We start from the raw sequence: 25086 nt of genomic DNA on the forward strand, positions 1-25086 counted from the left end.
CTAAATGTCCATTGACAGATGAATGGATAAAGATGTTATATATATATAATATATATATATATAATATATAATATAATAATATATAATATATAATATATAATATAATAATATATAATATATAATATATAATATATATAATAAAGATATTTTATATATATATATATATATATATATATATATATATATATAAAGGAATGTTACTCAGCCATTAAAAAAGAATGAAATAATGCCATTTGCAGCAACATGGATGGATGGACCTAGAGACTGTCATACTGAGTGAAGTAAGTCAGACAGAGAAAGAGAAATATTGTATGATATCACTTATATGTGGAATCCTTAAAAAAAAACCAATACAAATGAAGTTATTTACAAAACAGAAACAAACTCACAGACTAGAGAACGAACTTATGGTTACCAGGGGGGAAGGGTGGGGGGGAGTGGAGGGATAGTTAGGGAGTTTGGGATTGACATGTACACTCTGCTATATTTTTTTTAGGTGCTTTATGAACATTTATTGAATGAATGCTAAATACCTATTAATACTTTAGCCAAATAAAATATAAACAGGAAAACAGAAAATAAACACATGCTCCCTCTAATCACAGACATGCATTTATAAGTCTGCAAAATCACTTGCAGTTCTTTTTTTTTTTTTAACATCTTTATTGGAGTATAATTGCTTTACATTGTTGTGTTAGCTGCTGCTGTATAACAAAGTGAATCAGCTATACGTATACCTATATCCCCATATCCCCTCCCTCTTTCATCTCCCTCCCACCCTCCCTATCCCACCCCTCTAGGTTGGTCACACAGCACCAAGCCGGTCTCCCTGTGCTATGCAGCTGCTTCCCACTAGCTATCTATCTTACATTTGGTAGTGTATATATGTCCATGCCACTCTCTCACTTCGTCCCAGCTTACCCTTCCCCCTCCCCGTGTCCTCAGGTCCATTCTCTACATCTGCGTCTTTATTCCTGTTCTGCCCCTAGGTTCTTCAGACCATTTTTTTTTATTAGATTCCATATATATATAAAATGGATAACCAACAAGGACCTGCTGTATAGCACAGGGAACTCTGCTCAATATTACGTAACAACCTAAATAGGGAAAGAAAGAATAGATACATGTATATGTATAACCGAATCATTTTGCTGTATACCTGAAACTAACACAACATTGTTAATCAACTATACTCCAATATAAAATTAAAAGTTAAAAACAAATAAAATAATAAAATAAAATATACAGCTGCTGAGAATATGTTTCATTCTAGGGAGGCATAATCTGCCTACCTGTAACTTCCACTCTCTCATCCTAATTTTGCCCTTTGAATGAACAAAAAGAATTCCAACTTCTCTTTCATATCACAGTCCTTCAAATACTTGATGACATGTCCCCTTTTCCCAAACTTATGCATCCCTGGTTTCTTGTCAATGCCCCAGACTGAAGAGTTTCATCCAGGTAGTAGTTGACCACATGACGTTCGATTTGGGGTCCTCAGATCAAGGGTGTAGGATACAGTGTTGTGTAGGAACTTTGGCATCCTTCAGATCTGAGTTCAAATTTTAACACTAACAGTTGTGTGACTTGGGGTAAGTAACTTATCTTCCCTAAACACACTCTTTATCTGTAGAACGAAAGTCATCATGCTTATCTCACTGGAAGCTACAGTGGGCATTTAATAAAAGTCATTGTCTTCCTTTGAACTTACTGACCTTTTCTCCTCCACATTGCCACTAAGCCACATCACTCTGCTCCACGCCACCACCTGGACATGTGAGGTTTCAATAGAAAAGAATGAGGCCAAAAGAAATACCCAGGTCACCCATGCCAATGCACAGAGAATGTAGCCCAAAGGGGCCACACTGGGCCTCCCTCCCTCTCCTTTCAGCAGCTCAGAGTTAAACAGCCATCCCTGTTCCTACAAAGCAGGAATAAGACTGCTCACTTGTTCACCTGATGAACAAAGGGACTGATTATCCAAGAAAGGGAAGTGTCACCCACAGAAATCAATACAGATGAGGCTTTGAAAAAGGCTGGCTGGCTGCATATTAGGTATTGATCCCACTTGTTTTTCCAGTTTTTGTTCTGCTTGCCACCTGCGGAGGACACTTCTAATCTCCTCCTAACACCAAACAAGACAAGAAAGCTCAGCCCAGAACAGACTCGGTGCATGACGATTGCAGGACATAAAGGAATTCCCAGAACCTGTGTCCGGAAAACCATGAACACAGGGAACAGAGATCCCCACCCCACTCCCAATGCTGTGTGACAACTCAGGATTGAGTGGAGGATTCAAACAGAACTGACTGACCCTGGTGTGAAGCCCAGTCTTGATACCTCCTTCATGGAACTCTGAGATGCCCAGAAAAAAATTAGGAAGAGGAGACAAGGCTTTTACATCAATGTCTATTGATCCTCTATGAAAGAAACTTAGCACATAAAAACAATAGCCTGGATTAAAACCTATATAGATACAGTAAGGAAACAATAACATAATATTGTTTTGCTTAACAAATTGGAAAAGGTTTTTTCAAAATAATATGGGGTGAGAGCAAGTGTCCAAAGAAAGGGAAGGAGTGAATAACTTTTCTGGAGAACAATTTGACAATACATTTCAAAAGCTGTAAAATTAATCACATACTTTGAACCAATAAATTCCACTTCTAGGAACTGACCTGAAAATGTAATTAAGAATGTGTGTAAAGCTCTTGCTACAAGTTAAAAGGAACATGCCCTTTCTGGGGTACAGAGTCAGGGCAGAAGGAAGGCTGGTTGTGAAGACCACCCTGGTGGGGGGCATTACAATGACCAGCTCCAGGATGCTGGATCCAGATGCAGGATGTGGGTCCAGACCCACCACAGAGGAAAACCATATCAAGGCCATGAGATCCTTGGCTACTCAATAAATATGTAGCCATCACTGTGTTAGGAATGTGGAGAAGACCCCATCTTTGCTCAAGAGACACTTTATTAAAGGGGACACAGGCTTAATAAAATGGATAACTGCAATCTGCTATAGAAGCAACCATGGAAAATCAAGGTGGGTGGACACAAAGACAAGGGGGTTAACTCCACATGGTGGGTCAGTAAAGCTCCTTCAAGATATGACTCATGAACTGAGTCCGGAAAATGAGTAGGATTTAGCAAAGAAGACAAATGGGGAAAGAACATTCTAAAATGTAAGAAAACATTCATGGGAGGAGGTGGACCAATGGCAGAGTAGGAAGACCCTGAGCTTGCCAACCCCAACGAATACATCAAAACTACAACTGCATATAGAGCAACTCACTCTGAGAACAACCTGAACACTAGCAAAACGGATCTTCTACAACCAACGATCTAAAGAAAGAACCACAGAGAGTCTGGTAGGAGGGGAGAAGAAGTGATCTAGTTGGGACCCACATCCCTGGTGGGTGACCCAGAAGAGGAGGGGGATATCACAGGCTCAGGGATCATCTGTAAGAAGTGAGGGGTTCAAGTCCCACACTGAACACTCCAGCCCTGGGGTCCAGTACCAGTGAGACAAGTTCCCTGGGCTGGTTTGAAAACCTGTGGGGCTTACTGGAAGGCTGTGGGAAACTAAGACTCCACTCTTGAAGAGCCCCCACACAAATGTGCTTGCTCCCAGTCCCAGAGCAGGGGTAGCAAATTGAAAACTACCTGGTGCTCTGGTCGGCCTGCCAGGACCAGCATGACCCCCAGTCCACACTGGGCTCTGGCTCCAGCCTCTCAGCCCTAACCTCAGCTAAAGCAGTGATGCAGTGACCATGATCTTCCCAGGGAGAAGGTGTGGGTCACTCTGGACTACTACTCCAGCCCCCCAAGCCCTGGACCTGCCCCAGGGAAAAGGCAACGACCATCATCCAGCTGAGGACAAGCCACAGCTGATACTGGGCTTCAGCTCCAGCCCCTCAAGCTCCTACCAAGGTGGCAACCTCCATCATGCCAGGGGAGAAGTTCTGGTTCACACCAGGCCCCAGCTCTATCCCCACAGTCTCCAGCCCTAACCCCCACGAAGTCAACGGCAGCCAGTGTACCCCAGGAGAAAGCACAGCCCATCTCACTTCAGATACAGCTGTCCCACCAAAGCCACTGGGCACACACAGACTGCATAGAGACAATCCCACACAAGGGCACACCTTTAAGACCAGCACAGGTAACTGTTTTGCCTAGTTTCATAGAGATGGAGAAAGTCAAACAAAATAAGAAGGCAGAGGAATATGTTCCAAAGAAAGGAACAAAATAAAACCTTAGAAAACATGCCTAATGAAACAGAAATAAGTACTTTATCTGATAAAGAATTCAAAGCAATGGTCATAAAAATGCTCACTGAATTCAGGAAAAGAATAGAGGAACACAGTGAGAACTTCAACCAAAAACTAGAAAGTATAAAAAAGAACCAATCAGAGCTAAAGAATACAATAACTGAAATGAAAAATACACTAGAAGGAATTAACAGCAGATTAGGTGATACAGAAGAAAGCATAAGCAATCAGGAACATAGGAAAATGGAAATCACCCAATCAGAGCTAAAGAATACAATAACTGAAATGAAAAATACACTAGAAGGAATTAACAGCAGATTAGGTGATACAGAAGAAAGCATAAGCAATCAGGAACATAGGAAAATGGAAATCACCCAATCAGAAGAGCAAATATATATATATATATATATTTTTATATATTTATATTTATATATTTATATATATATTTTATATATACTTATGTATATTTATATTTATTTTTTTTATATATACATATATATATTTATATTTATATTTACTTTTTTTAATAAGGATAGTTTAAGGGACCTTTAGGACACAACATCAAGCACACTATTCACATTATAGGGGTCCCATAAGGAGAAGAGAGAGAAAGGGGCAGAAAACTTATTTTGATGAAATAATGGCTGAAAACTTCCCTAACCTGAAGAAAGAAACAGACATCCAGGTCCAAGAAGTACAGAGAGTCCCAAGAAGTACAGAGAGTCCCAAACAAGATGAATCCAAAGAGACCCACACCAAAACATATGATATTTTAAACGGCAAAAGTTAAACATAAAGAGAGAAGTTTAAAGGCAGCAAGAGAAAAACAGTGTTTCATACAAGAGAATTCCTATAGGCTATCACCTGATTATTCAGCACAAACTTTTCAAGACAGAAGGGAGTGGCATGATATATTTAAAGTGCTGTGGGGGGAAAAACCTACAACCAAGGATACTATACCCAGCAAGCTTATCATTCAGAACTGAAGGAAAGATAAAGAGTTTCCCAGACAAGCAAAAACTAAGAGTTCATCACCACTAAATCAGCCCTACAAGAAATATTAAAGGGTCTTCTTTAAGCAAAAAAGAAAAGGCCATAACAAGAAATAAGAAAATACATGAAGGAAAAAAATCTCACTGGTAAAGGTAAATATACAACAAAGGCAGTGAATCAACCACTTAAACTAGTACAAAAATTAAAGGATAATAATTGTAAAGTCAACTATAACTACAATACACAGTTAAAGGATACACATAAAGATGTAAAATATGATACCAAAATATAAAATGTGAAAGGAGAGAGTAAAACATTACAGATAAATGGAAATATATCTTGTGTTCATGGATTAGAAGGATTAATAGTGTTAAAATGTCCATACTACCCAAAGCAATATAAAGATTCACTGCAATCTGTATTAAAATACCAATGGCATTTCTCACAGAATTAGAACAAATAATCCTAAAATTTGTATAGAACCACAATAAATAGCCAAAGCAATCTTGAGTAAAAAGAACAAAGCTGGAGGTATCACCCTCCCTGACTTCAGACTATACTACAAAGCTACAGTAATCAAAACAGTATGGCACTGACACAAAAACAGATACATAGATCAATGGAACACAATAGAGAGCTCAGAAATAAACCTATGAACATATGGTCAATTAATCAACAACAAAGGAGGCAAAAATATACAATGGGGAAAAGAGAGTCTCTTCAATAAGTGGTGCTGGGAAAACTGGACAGCTACATGTAAAAGAATGAAACTGGAAGTTTTCCCATACCATATACAAAAATTAACTTAAAACAAATTAAAGATTTAAATATAAGACTTGAAACCATAAAACTCCTAGAAGAAAACATAGGCAGTACGATCTTTAACATTGGTCTTAGTAGTATTTATTGGATCTGCCTCCTCAGGCAAGGGCAACAACAGTAAAAATAAACAATGGGACCTAATCAAATATAAAAGCTTTTGCACAGTGAAGGAAACCATAAACAAAACAGACAGGCAAGCTACTGAATGGGAAAAGATATTTATAAGTGATATAGCTGATAAAGGGTTAATACCCAAAATACATAAAGAACTCATAAAACTCAATAACAAAAAAAAATCCAATTTAAAAAATAGGCAGACGACCTGAATAAGCACTTTTCCAAAGACATGCAGATGGCCAACAGGCACATGAAAAGATGTTCAACATCACTAATCATCAGGGAAATGCAAATCAAAACCATAATGAGATATCAGCTCACACCTTTCAGAATGGCTACTGTCAGAAAGACTACAAATAAGAAGTGTTCGTGAAGATATGGCGAAAAAGGAACCCTTGTGCACTGTTGGTGGGAATGTAAATTGGTACAGCCATTATGTAAAACAGTATGGAAGTTCCTCAAAAAACTAAAAATAGAACTACCATACAATCCAGCAATTCCACTCCTGGGTATTTATCCAAAGAAAACAAAAACACCAATTCAAAAAGATATATACACTGCAATGTTCATAGTAGCATTATTTACAATAGCCAAGATATGGAAGCAAGTGTCCATCAACAGATGAATGTATTAAGAAGATGTGGTATGTATATATACATATACATATACATGCAATGGAATACTACTCAACCATAAAAAATGAAAATTTGCCATTTGCGACAATGTGCATTGACCTAGAGGGTATTATGTCTAAGTGAAATAAGTCAGACAGAGAAAGACAGATACTGCATGTTTTCACTTATATGTGGAAACTAAAAAATAAAACAAATGAACAAACATAACAAACAGAAACAGATTCACAGATACAGAGACCAAACTACCGGTTACCTCAGGGGAGTGGGGGTGGGAGGGGTGGGAAATAGGTCAAGGGTATTAAGAGGTACAAACTACTAGGTATAAAATAAATAAATTACAAGGATATAATGTAGAGCACAGGGTACATAGTCAACATTTTATAATAACTTTGTATGGAGTGTAATCTTTAAAAATATGGAATTATTATGTTTATACTTGAAACTACTATAATATTATAATTCAGTTATATTTCAATAAAAATTTTTAAGAGAATAGTAATGAGCATAGAATAGATTCACAACAAGTGGTATATGTTAATGATAACAGCTACAACAATTGATACTTTTTACTTGGCAGATACATTTTGTAAGGTTATGTTTCCTGTGTATAACTAATATATGGATATTTATGCCATAAGATTCAAAATTATTTTTCTGGTCATAAAGAGTGAAACTGAATTGTGCTCTTTTGAACTTAAATCAAATCGTTTTATAAAAAGAAAAGGAAAGAAAGCACACACTCATGGAAGTGCATGCATCTCGGGAAGAGAAGAGAGCTACACTTGGAGAGCAGGAAAAAGCAGAACGTGGGGTCCTAAATAGGCACAATGGGAAACCTGTGTCACGATAACCCAAGATGGGTTTTTAATACAAGAGACATGGAAGCCAAAACAGTGGGTCTCGCTTTCCTTTAAAAACAAAGTCAAGTGCCTTGAACTTCTGATCCAGGTGTTCTTTCTGCCTGTTTCCTCACTATATTCCTTCACAAAATAAAATTGATTGAAAAACTAAAACTCTGAAAAATACTTATGGAATATCTCTTGCTTCCAGGACCATTTGAGGCTGCTCTGATTAGAAAACTCACTCTTACCAATCTACTTTACTTTTCTTACCCTTGAAAAGATAGGCCCCTATCATCTTTGCAGGCCAATATTCTTATGAGACATAATCACTGAGTCCATTTATTCTACATTGACTATACTCTTTAACACCTAGTACAGAAATCTGGTAACACCACCCTTTGGGAAATCTGGTAATATAACATATGACTGTTTGCAGTTTTTGTTGCCCTTTCCTCTGTATATAGGAACTGGCCATAGACTACATAAGATTAGTATATATCTCTAGTTATTTACGCTCATGTAGAATCAGTCTCTAATACTATCAATATGAGGGTCGGGTCAATAGAATGAGTATAATTTTCACTGGGGAACAAAACAGGATATGGTCTAGCCATCTTTCTTTTTGACTGTATTTCAGTAATTTAAATCTGCCTTTGGGTGAGATAGACATATATCTACTAGCTACCGAGGGCAAAAAGATAGACATTCTCTTGTAAACTGATAATATGGTTTCGATGTCACCATACTAAGAGCGCTTATTGTACAACTGTCCCTGCTATGAAATCACTGACAGCAGAAATAACTTAATATCAACTGTTCCAAATCAAAGCCATTCTTTTGGTAACTACCAATAGCTTTTGGTAGTTATTCCCACTAATAACCAGAATCATTAAAGCAAGGGATCACAATGATTTCCTCCCTGTACCCATATCATTTTTCAGTGTCACTTTGAAGCTCTATCATCAAGAGATAGAGTCCGTTCTTTCACTCTTTGAATCTAGGTTGGCCTGGCACCTTGCATTTATCAAAGGAATGTGGGAAGGGAACTTGGGTGTCAATAGATTCTACATGGGAATCCTACATGTCTTTGGCAGTTTCTTTGAAAAAAAAAAACTGAACATGTAACTGCCATACAACCTAGCAATTATACACCTGGGCATTAATCCAAGAGAAGTAAAAACTTACATTCACATAAAAATATACACGCAAAAGTTTATGGAGGTTTTATTTATGATAGACAAAAATTGGAAACAACCCAGAGGTCCTTCAATGGGTCAATAGCTATACAAACTGTGATACATCCATACCATGGAATACTACTCAACAATAGCAAAGAATAACACACCAAGACACATATTAATCAAACTATCAAAAATTAAATACAAAGAAAAAATATTAAAAGCAGCAAGGGAAAAACACCAAATAACATATAAGGGAATCCCCATAAGGTTAACAGCTGATCTTTCAGCAGAAACTCTGCAAGCCAAAAGGGAGTGGCAGGACATATTTAAAGTGATGAAAGGGAAAAACCTACAACCCAGATCACTCTACCAGGCAAGGATCTCATTCAGATTTGATGGAGAAATTAAAACCTTTAGAGGCAAGCAAAAGCTAAGAGAATTCAGCACCACCAAACCAGCTTTATAACAAATGTTAAAGGAACCTCTCTAGGCAGGAAACACAAGAGAAGGAGAAGATCTACAATAACAAACACAAAACAATTAAGAAAATGGTAATAGGAACATAAATAGCAATAACTACCTTAAATGTAAATGGATTAAATACTCCAACCAAAAGACGTAGACTGGCTGAATGGACACAAAAATAAGACCCGTATATATGTTGTCTACAAGAGACACACTTCAGACCTAGGGAAACATACAGACTGAAAGTGAGAGGATGGAAAAAGATATTCCATGCAAATGGAAATCAAAGGAAAGATGGAGTAGCAATTCTCATATCAGACAAAATAGACTTTAAAACAAAGACTACTACAACAGACAAAGAAGGACATTACATAATGATCAAGGGATCAATCCAAGAAGAAGATATAACAATTGTAAATATTTATGCACCCAACATAGGAGCACCTCAATACATAAGGTAAATGCTAACAACCATAAAAGGGGAAATCGAGAGTAACACAATCATAGTAGGGGACTTTAGCACCCCACTTTCACCAATGGACACATCATCCAAAATGAAAGTAAATAAGGAAACACAAGCTTTAAATGATACATTAAACAAGATGGACTTAATTGATATTTATAGGACATTCCATCCAAAACAACAGAATACACTTTCTTCTCAAGTGCTCATGGAACATTTTCCAGGATAGATCATATCTTGGGTAACAAATCAAGCCTTGGTAAATTTAAGAAAATTGAAATAGTATCAGGTATCTTTTCCGACAACAATGCTATGAGACTAGATATCAATTACAGGGGAAAAAATCTGTAAAACATACAAACACATGGAGGCTAAACAATACACTACTTAATAACCAAGAGATCACTGAAGAAATCAAAGAGGGAATCAAAAAATACCTAGAAATAAATGACCCAAAACCTACGGGAGGCAGCAAAAGCAGTTCTAAGAGGGAAGTTTATAGCAATACAATCCTACCTCAAGAAACAAGAAACATCTCAAATAAATAACCTAACCTTACACCTAAAGCAATTAGAGAAAAAAGAACAAAAATCCCCCAAAGTTACCAGAAGGAAAGAAATCATAAAGATCAGATCAGAAATAAATGAAAAAGAAATGAAGGAAATGATAGCAAAGATCAATAAAACTGAAAGCTGGTTTTGTGAGAAGATAAAAAAAATTGATAAACCATAAGCCAGACTCATCAAGAAAAAAAGGGAGAAGACTCAAATCAATAGAATTAGAAATGAAAAAGGAGAAGTAACAACAGACACTGCAGAAATACAAAGCATCAGGAGAGATTATTACAAGCAGCTATATGCCAAAAAAATGGACAACCTGGAAGAAATGGACAAATTCGTAGAAAAGCACAACCTTCCAAGATTGAACCAGGAAGAAATAGAAGATATAAACAGATCAATCACAAGCACTGAAATTGAGACTGTGATTATAAATCTTCCAACAAACAAAAGCCCAAGACCAGATGGCTTCACAGGTGAATTGTATCAAACATTTAGAGAAGAGCTAACACCTATCCTTCTCAAACTCTTCCAAAATATAGCAGAGGGAGAAACACTCCCAAACTCATTCTACGAGGCCACCATCCCCCTGATACCAAAACCAGACAAAGGTGTCACAAAGAAAGAAAACTACAGGCCAATATCACTGATGAACATAGATATAAAAATCCTCAACAAAATACTAGCAAACAGAATCTAACAGCACATTAAAAGGATCATACACCATGATCAAGTGGGGTTTATCCCAGGAATGCAAGGATTCTTCAATATACACAAATCAATGTGATACACCATATTAACAAATTGAAGGATAAAAACCATATGATCATCTCAATAGATGCAGAAAAACTTTCGACAAAATTCAACACCCATTTATGATTAAAAACTCTCCAGAAAGTAGGCATAGAGGGAACCTACCTCAACATAATAAAGGCCATATATGACAAACCCACAGCCAACATCATTCTCAATGGTGAAAAACTGAAGCCATTTCCTCTAAGATCAGGAACAAGACAAGGTTGCCCACTCTCACCACTATTATTCAACATAGTTTTGGAAGTTTTAGCCACAGCAATCAGAGAAGAACAAGAAATAAAAGGAATCCAAATCGGAAAAGAACAGGTAAAACTGTCACTGTTTGCAGATGACATGATACTATACATAGAGAATCCTAAAGATGCTACCAGAAAACTACTAGAGCTAATCAGTGAATTTGGTAGCGTAGCAGGATACAAAATTAATGCTCAGAAATCTCTTGCATTCCTATACACTAATGATGAAAAATCTGAAAGAGAAATTAATAAGAGTAAATGGGAAAGACTCCCATTTACTATTGCAACAAAAAGAATAAAATACCTAGGAATAAACCTACCTAAGAAGACAAAAGACCTGTATGCAGAAAATTATAAGACACTGATGAAAGAAATTAAAGATGATACAAATAGATGGAGAGATATACCATGTTCTTGGATTGGAAGAATCAACATTGTGAAAATGACTATACTACCCAAAGCAATCTACAGATTCAATGCAATCCCTATCAAATTACCAATGGCATTTTTCACAGAACTACAACAAAAAATTTCACAATTTGTACGGAAACACAAAAGACCCTGAATAGCCAAAGCAATCTTGAGAAAGAAAAATGGAGTTGGAGGAATAAGGTGTCCAGACTTCAGACTATACTACAAAGCTACAGTAATCAAGACAGTATGGTACTGTTGCAAAAACAGAAATATAGATCAATGGAACAGGATACAAAGCCCAGAGATAAACCGACACACATATGGTCACCTTATTTTTGATAAAGGAGGCAAGAATAGACAATGGAGAAAAGACAGCCTCTTCAATAAGTGGTGCTGGGAAAACTGGACAGCTATACGTAAAAGAGTGAAATTAGAACACTCCCTAACACCATATACAAAAATAAACTCAGAATGGATTAAAGACCTAAATGTAAGGCCAGACACTATCAAACTCTTAGAGGAAAACATAGGCAGAACACTGTATGACATAAATCACAGCAAGATCCTTTTTGACCCACCTCCTAGAGAAATGGAAATAAAAACAAAAATAAACAAATGAGACCTAATGAAACTTAAAAGCTTTTGCACAGCAAAGGAAACCATAAACAAGACGAAAAGACAACCCTCAGAATGGGAGAAAATATTTGCAAATGAAGCAACTGACAAAGGATTAATCTCCAAAATTTACAAGCAGCTCATGCAGCTCAATATGAAAAAAACAAACAACCCAATCCAAAAATAGGGAGAAGACCTAAATAGACATTTCTCCAAGGAAGATATACAGATTGCCAACAAACACATGAAAGAATGCTCAACATCATTAATCATTAGAGAAATGCAAATCAAAACTACATTGAGATATCACCTCACACCAGTCAGAATGGCCATCATCAAAAAATCTATAAACAATAAATGCTGGAGAGGGTGTGGAGAAAAGGGAACCCTCTTGCACTGTTGGTGGGAATGTAAATTGATACAGCCACTATAGAGAACAGTATGGAGGTTCCTTAAAAAATGAAAAATAGAACTCCATATGACCCAGCAATCCCAGTACTGGGCATATACCCTGAGAAAACTATAATTCAAAAAAAGTCATGTACCACAATGTTCATTGCAGCTCTATTTACAATAGCCAGGACATGGAAGCAACTTAAGTGTCCATCGACAGATGAATGGATAAAGAAGATGTGGCACATACATATAATGTAATATTACTCAGCCATAAAAAGAAACAAAATTGAGTTATTTGTAGTGAGGTGGATGGACCTAGAGTCTGTCATACAGAGTGAAGTTAAGTCAGAAAGAGAAAAACAAATACCATATGCTAACACATATATACGGAATCTAAAAAAAAAAAAAAGGTTATGAAGAACCTACGGGCAGGACAGGAATAAAGACACAGACGTAGAGAATCAATTTGAGGACACAGGGAGGGGGAAGGGTAAGCTGGGACGAAGTGAGAGAGTGGCAGTGACATTGACTTATATATACTACCAAATGTAAAATAGATAGCTAGTGGGAAGTGCTGCATAGCACAGGGAGATCAGCTCAGTGCTTTGTGACCACCTAGAGGGGTGGGATAGGGAGGATGGGAGGGAGATGCAAGAGGGAGGAGATATGGTGATATATGTATATGTATAGCTGATTCGCTTTGTTATAAAGCAGAAACTAACACACCATTGTAAAGCAATGATACTCCAATAAAGATATTAAAAAATAAATAAATAAAAATAGTAAAAAATAAAACAATAACAATGAATAAACTATTAATTCATGCAACAACCTTAATGACTCTCTAGAGAATTATACTCAGTGCATAAAGTCAATCCCAAAGTATTACATAATTTATGGTTCCATTTATATAACATTCTTAAAATGACAAAATTATAGAAATTGAGAACAGATTAGTGGTTGCCAGGGATAAAGGAAGGGATGAGGGAAGGAGGGAAGTGAACATGGTTATAAAATAAATGGATCTTTGAAAGAAACAAAAATACTAACTCAAAAAGATACATGCACCCCAACGTTCATAGCAGCATTATTTAAAATTGCCAAGATACGGAAGCAACGTAAGTATCCATCAACAGATGAATGCATAAAGAAAATGTGGTTATATATACAATGGAATATTACTCAGCCATAAAAAAAGAATGAAATTTTGCCATTTGCAGCAACACAGATGGACTTGGAGGACATTATGCTAAGTGAAATAAGTCAGATGGAGAAAGACAAATATTATATAATATCACTCATATGTATAATCTAAAAAAACACAACAAACTAGTGAATATAACAAAAAAGAAACAGACTCACAGATACAGAAAACAAACTAGCTCTTACCAGTGGGGAGAAGGAAGGGGGCAAGGGCAGAATAGGGGGAGGGGGAGGGGATTAATAAACTACAAGGATATATTGTACAACACGGGGAGTATAGCTGATATTTTGTAATAACTATAAATGGAGTATAACCTTTAAAACTGTGAATCACTATACTGTACACCTGTAACATATAATATTGTACATCAACTATACTTCAATTTAAAAAAGAGAAAGAAATGGATGGATCTCTGTGGTGTTGGACATGTATCAAGGTCAGTATCCTGGTTGTAGCATTATACTATAGTTTTGTAAGCCATTACCATGGGAAACTGGATAAAGTGTTCACGGATCTCTCTGTATTATTTCTTGCAACTGCATATAAATCTACAATTATCTCAAAATACACATTTCAATTTAAAAAATGAAATAAAAGAACATGGCAGAAGCGATGCTGTGCCAATTCCAAGACAAGGTCTCAAGACTTCATAGTTTCTTATTGGAACGCTAACCAGACCCCATGTGAACAACACTCAGTCCGCTGGAGGATGAGAGACCACGTGAAACAAGAGAAAGCATCCCAACTGAAGCCATCCCAGACCAGTCGGCTCCCAGCCAGCCTAGCAGTCAATTGCAGACACATGACTGAGCCCAGCAGAGACCAGAAGAAAGGCTCACTGGGCCCTGCATACCTGTAAACTGTGAGCTAAGTAAATGCTTGTCAATTTTAGACACTAAAGTATTGGGTAGTTTGTTACATAATAAAAGTTAACTCATACAAGTCAACGCAACTCATACAAGTCAACGCATTTACATATTTCAAAACCAGTTTATCTTAGAAGATTCCCTAGAAAGTTATTTTGTTTAAAGTTAGATGTTTTGAAATCTCTTATGTCTGAATTGGACATTTCATAAGCCCCATGTTTAAAATCGCATAAAATTATAAGGGTGGTCTAAGACCCTTGACCCTGCCAATAGGAATGTCCTAGGCTAACCTCACTAGGGAGGGGGGACGGCCATTTATTTAGGCCTGGATCCTTGAAAAGATCCTGCACCTTCATTAGAGTTCATCAGGCTGCCCCAGCCCAGTGGACAGTCAAAAGCACACAGCTCTGTCCTTAATGAGCTTCATAAAATCGTCACTTCCCAAATAATTGACTTCCAACTCACTGCCACTCAGTCATTATCAAGAGCTCAGTATTTGTGGAAGAGCGTCTGAAGGCTACAGCATCCATTCTATCCTCCTGGTATTCTAAGTGCCGTCCTTGAGTTAGGCCACATCATCAGAGAATGAAAGGACCATGTTGATCTGGCCCTCAAAGAACTGCTTTTATGGAACTTCACTTTGGCATCCAGCCAACTTTCCTATCCTATGGGACTTAAGAAAAAGCCCATGAAATCCAGTATTGTCTTTGATCTGATGATAGGGCCAGGGGCCTTATCCACCATGCCTTCATTATCGGGACGAGCAGTGTAAATCTCCTGAGGGGCTGGTTTGGGTTTCCTCCATGGTTCCTGTGGTTCATGTCACTGACATGCCTTCCCACTTGTCTGGGCAGCTCAGAGCCAAACTGAGGGGTTGAGACTCTTGTAAAACAGTGTGTGGCTCAGATCCAGGCATCATCAGACTACCTTCTCACCTGTAGCTTCTCTGCCTGCCATTCACCTCAGATCTGAACTGATGGCCTGGACCAAGGGGGTCATCTCAGTGGCCCTGGAGTCTGGCAGAGTTATGAGGAATCACCTGGGTCTAAGCTTACAAATTCAGCCTTGTTCACCTGGCGAGTTACCCACCAAGCAAATCAGCCATGGGCTTTTAGGCATGGAGGAAGTGGAGGGGGAGATAGGGAAATCTGCCATGGTTAAGCCCCTCAATATAGCAGGAATTATGTATATGCTATTTATCCTCAAAACAACTCGGAGAGTTGGGAATTATCATCTGCATTATCCAGATGAGGAACATGAACGTCAGAGAAACCGTGACTCACCTAGAAATGGCACAGCTGATTGGCAGCAAAGCCAGGAGGCAAACTTGAGTCTAATTCTGAAGTCCATGTTCTTTCCTCTAGACTAGGACTGGCAAACCAGGACCCACAGACCCAACCCAGCCTGCCCCGTTTTCGTAAATAAAGCCTGATTGTAGCACAGCCACACCCACTTGTTTACATATTGTCTGTGGCTGCTTGCACATGGCAATAGCAGAGTTGAGTAGTGGCCGCAGAGACCACGTGACCTAGTATCTTCACTATACACTCCTTTACAGAGAAGGTTTGCTGACCATTGCTCGAAGCAAAGTGCTCTAGACAAATGACCCTTCTGTCTTAAAGAAGAGTCATCAGAATCACCTGCGGGGGTGGGGAGGGGGGTGTTCTTAGAAATGCAGATTTCCAGGCCCCCATATGCCTCCCAAGTTAGACATCTCCAGGTTGGAAGCCTGAATCTGCACTTTTAACACACACTCCCCCCCCCCCACACCACCACCACCACCGCCGAGTGCTTCTGACAGCCCCTGAAGTTCATGAACTACAGCCCAGGCCAGGGACTTAATGTCCCCAACAGCCCTTGACCTGACTGTAGGTTTGCAAACTCGGGAGCTTCCAGGGTGAAATCTGCAACTAGTTCTTGTACACAGAGGGTAAGGAGAGACCGCCCCAGACTGGCAGGTGGCAAGGGAACTTATATACGAGGCTTGTTCTGTGTGCGGCAAGATAGTGGATCTCCTTCCCCACCCACCAGAATCTTAAAGCTTATGTCGAGGCCTTAGCGGGGTTCAGTCACACACAACCATCCAGATGATCTAAACACACACTACTCTCTCAAGGCTATGTCCTTGGAACAGCTCCCATTGTGGGAACAGTGGGCAGAACGCACATTCCAAGGACAGGGGAGGGGTGAGGAGCCTCTAATTGCCCGGGTCCAGCTCAAGGGTCAACCTGCAGTCACGTCCTCTCACTGACCTCCTCCCACACTGATGGGCATTAAGAGATAACTACCCCAGCTCCCTTGTTCCTGGGGGGAGGGGGAGAAACCATGAGGCTTGTTCTGCACTGGCTCCCAGAGATCCCCAGCAGGGCCGAGCCCCAGCTGCCCGCAGTGGTAATTTTCTCAACCCTGCACCCTTTACTGCCATCTTTCCCCCCAGCCCCTGTCTTGCTTTCCCTCCCCTACTGGTGCTTCTGGGATCACCTCCTAAACACACTCCTTGGCCTCGAATCCTCTCAGGGTCTGTTCCTGGGAGGCCCCCTCAAAAGAGACAAGAGCCAGAGACATTGAGATAATTAAAAATCTTGGTTAGATTTTAAAACGCCATAGATGCAAGTAATAATCATTGCATTCCTACCAGGGACCAAGTTCTGTGTTTGCCCCAGAAAGGGCACAGGGTAGGAAAGAGTGAGGGGCAGGAGGAGGAACCAAGCTACAGAAATGAATGAGATATGGTCCCCACCTCAGACAGAGTTGACAACTTAACTGGGGCCAGGGGAGCTGACCTACGATGACACAGAGAAATAGAGAAAGCAGGAAACAGAAGATGCATCAAGCCAGCCTTAGGTCTCCAGATTAGACCCTTGCATTTTACACTAGAAGCAGGGGCCACCACCAGCCACTGTTCCCTGAAGCGGAGGTCCATCAAGCCTCCTGGGTCTGAAGGCAGCAAAGACTATAAAATGTTTCCACAGGTCATTATTATTTTTCACCTTCAAAAGAGCCTTATAGGTAAATGGGAGTAGTATTATCGTCATTCATGCCATTTTTCATGTCAGGGAAACATGAGAGGCCCAAACGTGTACAAGTCAGAGCGGAACTAGCTCACAAGTCCTGCTGCTGCTCTGTGTTGCCGCAGACTTATCTGAGGGTTGAAGTCAGCCAGGACCCCATTCTGCTAGGAGTTTTCTCGGCTAAGCTAAACTGTTGATTTCTGCTGAGGGAATACATAACACACCACCGTGGCCCCAGCCAGCTCTGAACCCCGGGGAGGAAAACATCTACAGAAGGAAGGGTTCCTGGTGGCTCAAGTCTGAGCCCAGCTGAGAATGGAGACTGAGTCTCCACCTCAGGAAGTGGGATTTTCCCAGCTCATCTCCTAACCTCACCTACCAAAGCTCGTGTTTTCTACCTCTTTACCTGCACACCCCCAGTCTGGCCTGGCCCCTCTACTCCCAGCGGACACCTCCTGCCCCCAGGGAACCAGAGGGATAGCAGAATGCTGGTTTCCATATCAACACCGCCAGGTTCACAAGGCAGCGAGGGCCTGCCTTTTCACTCAGCTCAGTGTAACTGTCAGTGGCCACGGTAATTTCAAGTCAGCCTATGAGCTTAATCTGCCTGCTGCTTTCTCGGCACAGAAGCCCCCAGCATGGAAGAAAGGTGAGTCATCAGCCCAAACCACCCCATTAAGCCAGGATCAAATCCAGTGGTCCTGAGTTTTCCCACTCACACCTGAGGAGGCCCATTAAATGGTCCATCATCTAAAAATCAATCCACGATCTCTGAGTATCTCATGGGCAGCATCGGAGGGTGCATGTAACTTCCAGCCTTAGCCAGCATGCGCTGATACTCCAGTAAGGGCTGGGGCTCCCCAAGTCCTCTCTCTCCACCCTGCCCCCAGGTTAAAGGGGGGTGAACAGGAAGGGGAGACATGGGCACCAGCTCCAAGGAGGGAGCCAGGGAGTTAGACCTGCATGAGCGGTTGGTTACCAGGAAACACTGGTCCTTGTGTCCAACTTCCAGCTCAGAGGGAGTTTTGACAGCGTCCTTGGTACCTATCAGAGCCGAGTCCTGACAGGCAAGAGTGGTCTTCCCAACAGGAGTACCCTGCCCTCCCCAAGCCTTCAAACACTTGCTCCAAGGTCTGCCTTATAACGAGATCTTCTTCACTGCCAGAGTCCCAATTAAAAGACCCCTCAACTCTGATGCTGGCCCTGCTTGGGGGCTCCGGAGACACCGGCTGCTCTACTGCTCCGCAGCTAAAGTCTGGGCTGCCTGCCGGTGCGATGCTCAGAAGGAGGGTGGCTGGTACAGATTCCTGCCCATGTTCAGGTGAGCGCATGCTCACGGGTGGACAGGTCAGCTACTGGCAGCCAAGGTGAGGGGAGGGCTTTCAGCATAATTTTTAATCCATTGCATTTGGACAACATATTAAAATGTTTACTATGTGGATGGCACATTCCAACATCCTTATTAGAACAAGCAGACCAACAAAGGAGCAAGAGAGCAACTGCCAGCATTGAATTGAATTCAGCACTTTCTACATATTATATTATCTAATCCTAACCACCACCCTATGAAGTAGACTATTTTTTACAGGTAAGGAAATAAGGTTCAGAAGAGAGAAATGACTCACCCAGGGTCACACAGCCAGGAAGCAGTGCTGCTGGAATTTGAACCCAGAACTCTGCGACTCCAAATCCCATCTTGGTAATACTGTTCCATGCTGCCTAAACCTGGAAGAGAAAGTTAAAAGGCAATTTTAAAGGCAGCAGTCCACACACAACCACCCTGCACGGGGGATTGGTCAGATTAAAGAGTCTCTCCCATTAAAGGAGATGGGGACAGGGAAAGATGGGAAGTTTGCTGTAAAAAGTGAACCAGAGCCACCTGAAAACCTCAGTGTCACTAAGATGGGATTTCTCTAATCAGAATAAGGCTGCAGACAGGAAAGTCCAGGAAGAGGAGTGAGAGTAGCAGGCTGTGATTTCACCTGTCGAATTCAAGCTATCTGTGTAATTAATTTCTGTTGGTCCAGAACCTCGGGAGTTTCGCAGGTGAAATCTGAAACCGGTCCGCATACAAGGAGAGACGCAGAAGGAGGTGGCCACTCCAGATTGGCAGGTAGCAGATTTAATAAGCAAGGAAACTTACTTAGGAGGCTTGTCTCCAGCGCCGCAAGATCTCTGCACCCGCCCATCAGAATCTTAAATGTTTAAATAGAGGCCTTAATGGGGTTCAGCCACGTACACTGTCCAGATGGTCTCAACACCTTACTCTCTCAGGGCTGCGTCCTTGAAAATGGCTCCCACGGTGGGAGTGGCTGGCAGAACTTACATTCCAAGGACGGAGGGGGGCGGAGGGAGGAGCCTCTGATTGCCCTGGTCCAGCTCACAAGTCAACCTGCGGTCATGTCCTCTTCCTGACCTCCTCCAACACCATGGAACTCTCCATCTGCCCACGACTGTTATGTGAGTGAAAAATAAACACCTGGCAGTAACAGCGAGGGCGTCTGGAGTCAGGGTGCTCACTTAGCCTGCATGACCACTGAGAAATTGGGGTCTGGGCTCACGCCATGCCTGTTGGGACTGGGGCGGCGGGGGCGGGGGGCGGTGCTGGAGAGGGGTTGTCCAGCAAGGCCACAGTGAAATGGGGGAGGACACAGCCCATAAGGGTGACATGTGTAGGAATCAAGGCAGAGGAGCTGGTCTGTATAATCAGGAGACTGGTTGCACAAAGGGCAGCTGGGAAAAGAAGTGACCAGATTGGGCATAAGGCAAGCCAGGTTTCTCGCTGTCAGAGAAGGAACATACAAATATGGAAAGGAGGGAGGCTAGGAACTAGATTGGAATTGGAGATGTCACCATGAACTCACAATGCTTAATATCTACAGATGAATGTATGACCAGAGTTTAATCATGAAGAAACATCAGACAAAGGGAATAATCTGAGAAACATTCTAGAAAGTATCTGGCCTGTGCTCCTTACAAATGTCAAAGGTATGAAAGACAAAGATATGAAAGACAAAAAACTGAGGGACTATTCCAGACTGAAGTGGACTAAAGAGATGTGACAACTTAATGCAGTGCAGGATCCTGGACCAGAAACACAAGGGTGCTTATAAAGGATGTTTATTGAGGTAATTGGCAAGATTTGAATGAATCTGTGGATTGCATAGTATTACTGTATCAATGTTAATGTCATTGTTTTTATATTTCTACTGGGGTCAGGTAAAAGAGTCTTTGTTTGGGGAAAATGCACACTGAAGTATTGCAATATTTAGAAGTAATTAGCCATGCTATCTGCGCTTACTCTCAAATGGTTCAGAAAAGTATACAGAGAGACACACAGAGAGAGAAAGAATAAGGCAAATATGATAAAATAGTAACAATTGGAGAATCAGATTAAGAGTATACAGAAATCCTTTGTTCAATTCTTGCAACTTTTCTATAAATTTTAAATTATATATTAAAAATTTGTAAAGACATTATTGTGTTCCATTACTGCAGCCTAGCCTACACTAGCTAATATAGTATGTAGCTTTTCTAATAGGAGTTACACTGTATCACTAACATAATAAATATTTATTGAGAGCCCTCTGTGTGCTAGGCACTGTGCAAGGGATATAGAACTAAAGAAGACAGGCATGGTCCCTGCCCTCCTGGAGCTTCCAGTGAGATAAGGTAGATATTAAACAAATTATATAATTTGTATCACAATTATGGTAAGTGTTGGGAGAAGGCTTTACAACAGGGTGACCTAATCTCATCTGGGAGTGTCATGGACGTAATGGTTTCTCCAAAGAAATGGCGTTTAACAGTTAAAGGAAGTTATCCCAGGTAAAAGACATTGACTGCAGTTGAAATAGGAGTGCTTAAGTGTTCAATATCCTATCATGATATTTGCAAGGTCCTGGACCTCCCCAAATGAAACTATTATTTTCTCGTGAAAATGTTAAGAAAATGTCATTGTGTACTCTGAGTCCACCCAAAGATTGTCATTGATATTTGAATAATTTTAAATTCCCTGATTCTATCCTTGCCACATTATAATGTATTATTTATACTGCAACCAGAGAATTCTTTTGAAAACATTGATAAGACAATCTCTCTCTCAGCTTCAAACCCTCCAATGATTTTCCGTCTGTATCTGTTATCTATCGCCCCAATAATACTAGATAGCAAACAACCACAAAACCCCAGTGGGATATAACCACAAATGTGAGAGGTTCTGCTGATTGGGTTGGGCTCAGCTGATGTTGGTTGGGTTCAGGCAATATACCCAAGGGGTCAGCTGCACGTTGTTAGATCCCTCAGCTGGGATACTGGATTGCCCCAGCCACTGCTCCATAGTTGCATCCTCCAGCAGGCTGGCCAAGGCAGAGGAGCAAGAGTGAGTAAGCCCAATCAGGCAAGTGTTTCTCAAGCCTGCACTTGAATTCTGTTTGCTAACATACCATTGTTGAAAGCAAGTGACACGGCCAAGCCCAGAATCATATGGAAAGGCAGTGCTAATGATGCCAAAATCTTGGCTCTCTGTGCACCGATGCTGAAAAGAAATATGGAGACAGAGTTTTGGAGGAACGAGGAAAATGGCTTTAATCTTTGCCTGGCAAAGGGAGTAACACAGCAGGCTAACACCTCAAGAACTGTGCCCCACCCCCCTTCCCTGGGGAATAGGGAAAGGTTATATAGCCTGGGGCTCATGGTCTGGGGTAAGTATAAAGCTCAAAGTAAGGAAGGTCTTGCATTTTTTTGTTCTGCAAATTCATGGCCAAAGCTGGCATCAGGCGGCTCAGCAACTGGGTCTGATGTCCCTGAAGTTATAGGCCATGACCTTCTTTCTGAAATGAAGAGTGCTACAAGGGAGTGCAGGGGGAGAAGAAATGCCAGGTGCAAAGGGTAATTCACATGGAGTCAGAGAGTAATCAGCTTTGTGAAGGACAAGTCTAGCTACAAGTGTTTGTTAGTAGTAACAGCCTAAGAATAATCAAGATTGCTTAACTCTTTCAGGCCTGTTTATGTTGTTTCCCCAGCCTGTTCATTGTTTCCTAATTTTTCTTGTTTATCAGAAAAGTCTCATTTCTATTTTTGCTGCAACAGATTCCCCACTGCTAGTTCATTCCCTCCATATCAATGGAGGAAGGGAAATGGGCATCGTTCTTGTCTAGCTAAGGACAAAACTTCAGTTTTGCTCCATTTGACAAACACAAGCTGTCTGGCCCAGGGGCCCATCTATCTCCTACTTCACTAAGTTACATGACAACAGTCATGCATATAAGGAGGAGTGAAGAACTTGGGTCATAGCATCTCACATAGAACAAAATCCAAGTGCCTCACCAAAACCTACATGATCTGGCCCTCCTGACCTCAGATGTCATCTTGCTTTATTGATTGCTAATTTTCAGTGTTTAGCATAGAGCCTGGCACATAATAAGTGCTCAATAAATGTTTCTTCATTGAATGAATGAATGAACGAATGAACATTGTGTTCTTCCCTTGGCATGTGCTGATTAATTGGGCATTAACTTGTCTCTAAAAAATTCAACATGGTTGTTTTCTTCACTTCTTTTTAGTTTCAGTGTATATCATAGATATCATTATGAATTGGGCTTTATTTTAAGGTACTAATTTGATATCTACCCCATAAAGTTTCTGGAAGGGTGATAGCATGCTGGTGCCTCCTTGCAGTAAATACTTTAGAATTAGAGAAGGAAGAGGACTCAGGCTGCAGACAAATCAGAAAAAGGATTAGATTTCCCCAAACCATGGTTATTGCAATACCTCTGACAGAATAGCTGGGTTAGGAGCTTGTTATCTCCTGGGATGTTCTGGGACTGTAGTCTAAATTTTGGGAGCCTTGCACAGTTGAGTGGTTTTGGTAAATCCTGTACTCCAACTTGTTTCTTCTGGGAGCATGTTAAAGAGTTACTATGGATTCTAAAGCCCAGGCTGGGGGACTTCCCTGGTGGCGTAGTGGTTAAGAATCCACCTGCCAATGCAGGGGACATGGGTTCGAGCCCTGGTCCGGGAAGATCCCACATTCTGCGGAGCAACTAAGCCCGTGCACCACAACTACTGAGCCTGCGATCTAGAGCCCGCAAGCCACAACTACTGAGCCCACGTGCCACAATTACTGAGCCCACGTGCCACAACTACTGAAGCCCGCACACCTAGAGCCCATGCTCCGCAACAAGAGAAGCCACCGCAATGAGAAGCCACTGCAGTGAGAAGCCCGCGCACCGCAACAAAGTGTAGCCCCCTCTTGCCGCAACTAGAGAAAGCCCGAGCACAGCAACAAAGACCCAACGCGGCCAAAAATAAATAAATAATTTTTTTTAAATTTATTTTATTTTATTTATATTTATTTTTGGCTGTGTTGGGTCTTCGTTTCTGTGCGAGGGCTTTCTCCAGTTGCGGCGAGCAGGGGCCACTCTTCATCGCGGTGCGCGGGCCTCTCCCCGTCGCGGCCTCTCCCGTTGCGGAGCACAGGCTCCAGACGCGCAGGCTCAGTAGTTGTGGCTCACGGGCTTAGTCGCTCCGTGGCATGTGGGATCTTCCCAGACCAGGGCTCGAACCCGTGTCCCCTGCATTGGCAGGCAGATTCTCCACCACTGCGCCACCAGGGAAGCCCCAATAAATAATTTAAAAAAAAAATTAAATTAAAAAAAATAAATATAAAGGCCAGACTGTCACTTCCACATCTGTGTTTGTTCACTCTGTGTCCCCAGCACATCGCTCAGGGGGCAAGAAATAAGTCTTTGTGGAGTGAACGAATGATCCAGGTAAAATGAAGTAAGATAATGAGAATGAAGAGAGAATATTAAAAATGACAAGAGTAGTGGCAGAACTTGGGAACTGATTTGATTAGGGATACAGAGGTGGCCAATGAAGTCAGTGAGCACCTCTGGTTCTTTGGAATCTGGGGGCCCACAAGCCAAATTTGCAAAGTTCTTCAGAAGTCAGGAATGATGTAGCCAATTCTCTTCAATGCCCTGGCCATAATCCCCAATACCCCTTACCATTTCTGTGCACATCAGCCTCATTTCCAGTGCTGACACCTACGTCTTTGCCAGTGGCCTGCCTTCAGGCTTTTTGTCACTGTGAGTATCCACCCAGCGCCTGAGAGTTAACATCCCCCGATGAGTATGGAGGTATAACTATCTCAGCTCCCTCACCCTTTGAGATAAATCTGAT

At 41.0% G+C, this 25086-nt stretch overlaps 1 long non-coding RNA gene across 1 annotated transcript in view; it reads right to left on the minus strand.

Moving 5' to 3' along the window:
* The window catches only part of LOC133103593 (uncharacterized), a 330085-nt gene that overhangs the window by 157012 nt on the left and 147987 nt on the right, over window positions 1-25086 (minus strand). The window contains exon 7 of the long non-coding RNA XR_009703328.1: window positions 19527-19626. This is a non-coding gene — a long non-coding RNA (uncharacterized LOC133103593). The remainder of the gene's footprint in view (window positions 1-19526; window positions 19627-25086) is intronic.

This window comes from Eubalaena glacialis, chromosome 13, assembly GCF_028564815.1.
Source record: "Eubalaena glacialis isolate mEubGla1 chromosome 13, mEubGla1.1.hap2.+ XY, whole genome shotgun sequence".
Taxonomy (NCBI): domain Eukaryota; kingdom Metazoa; phylum Chordata; class Mammalia; order Artiodactyla; family Balaenidae; genus Eubalaena; species Eubalaena glacialis.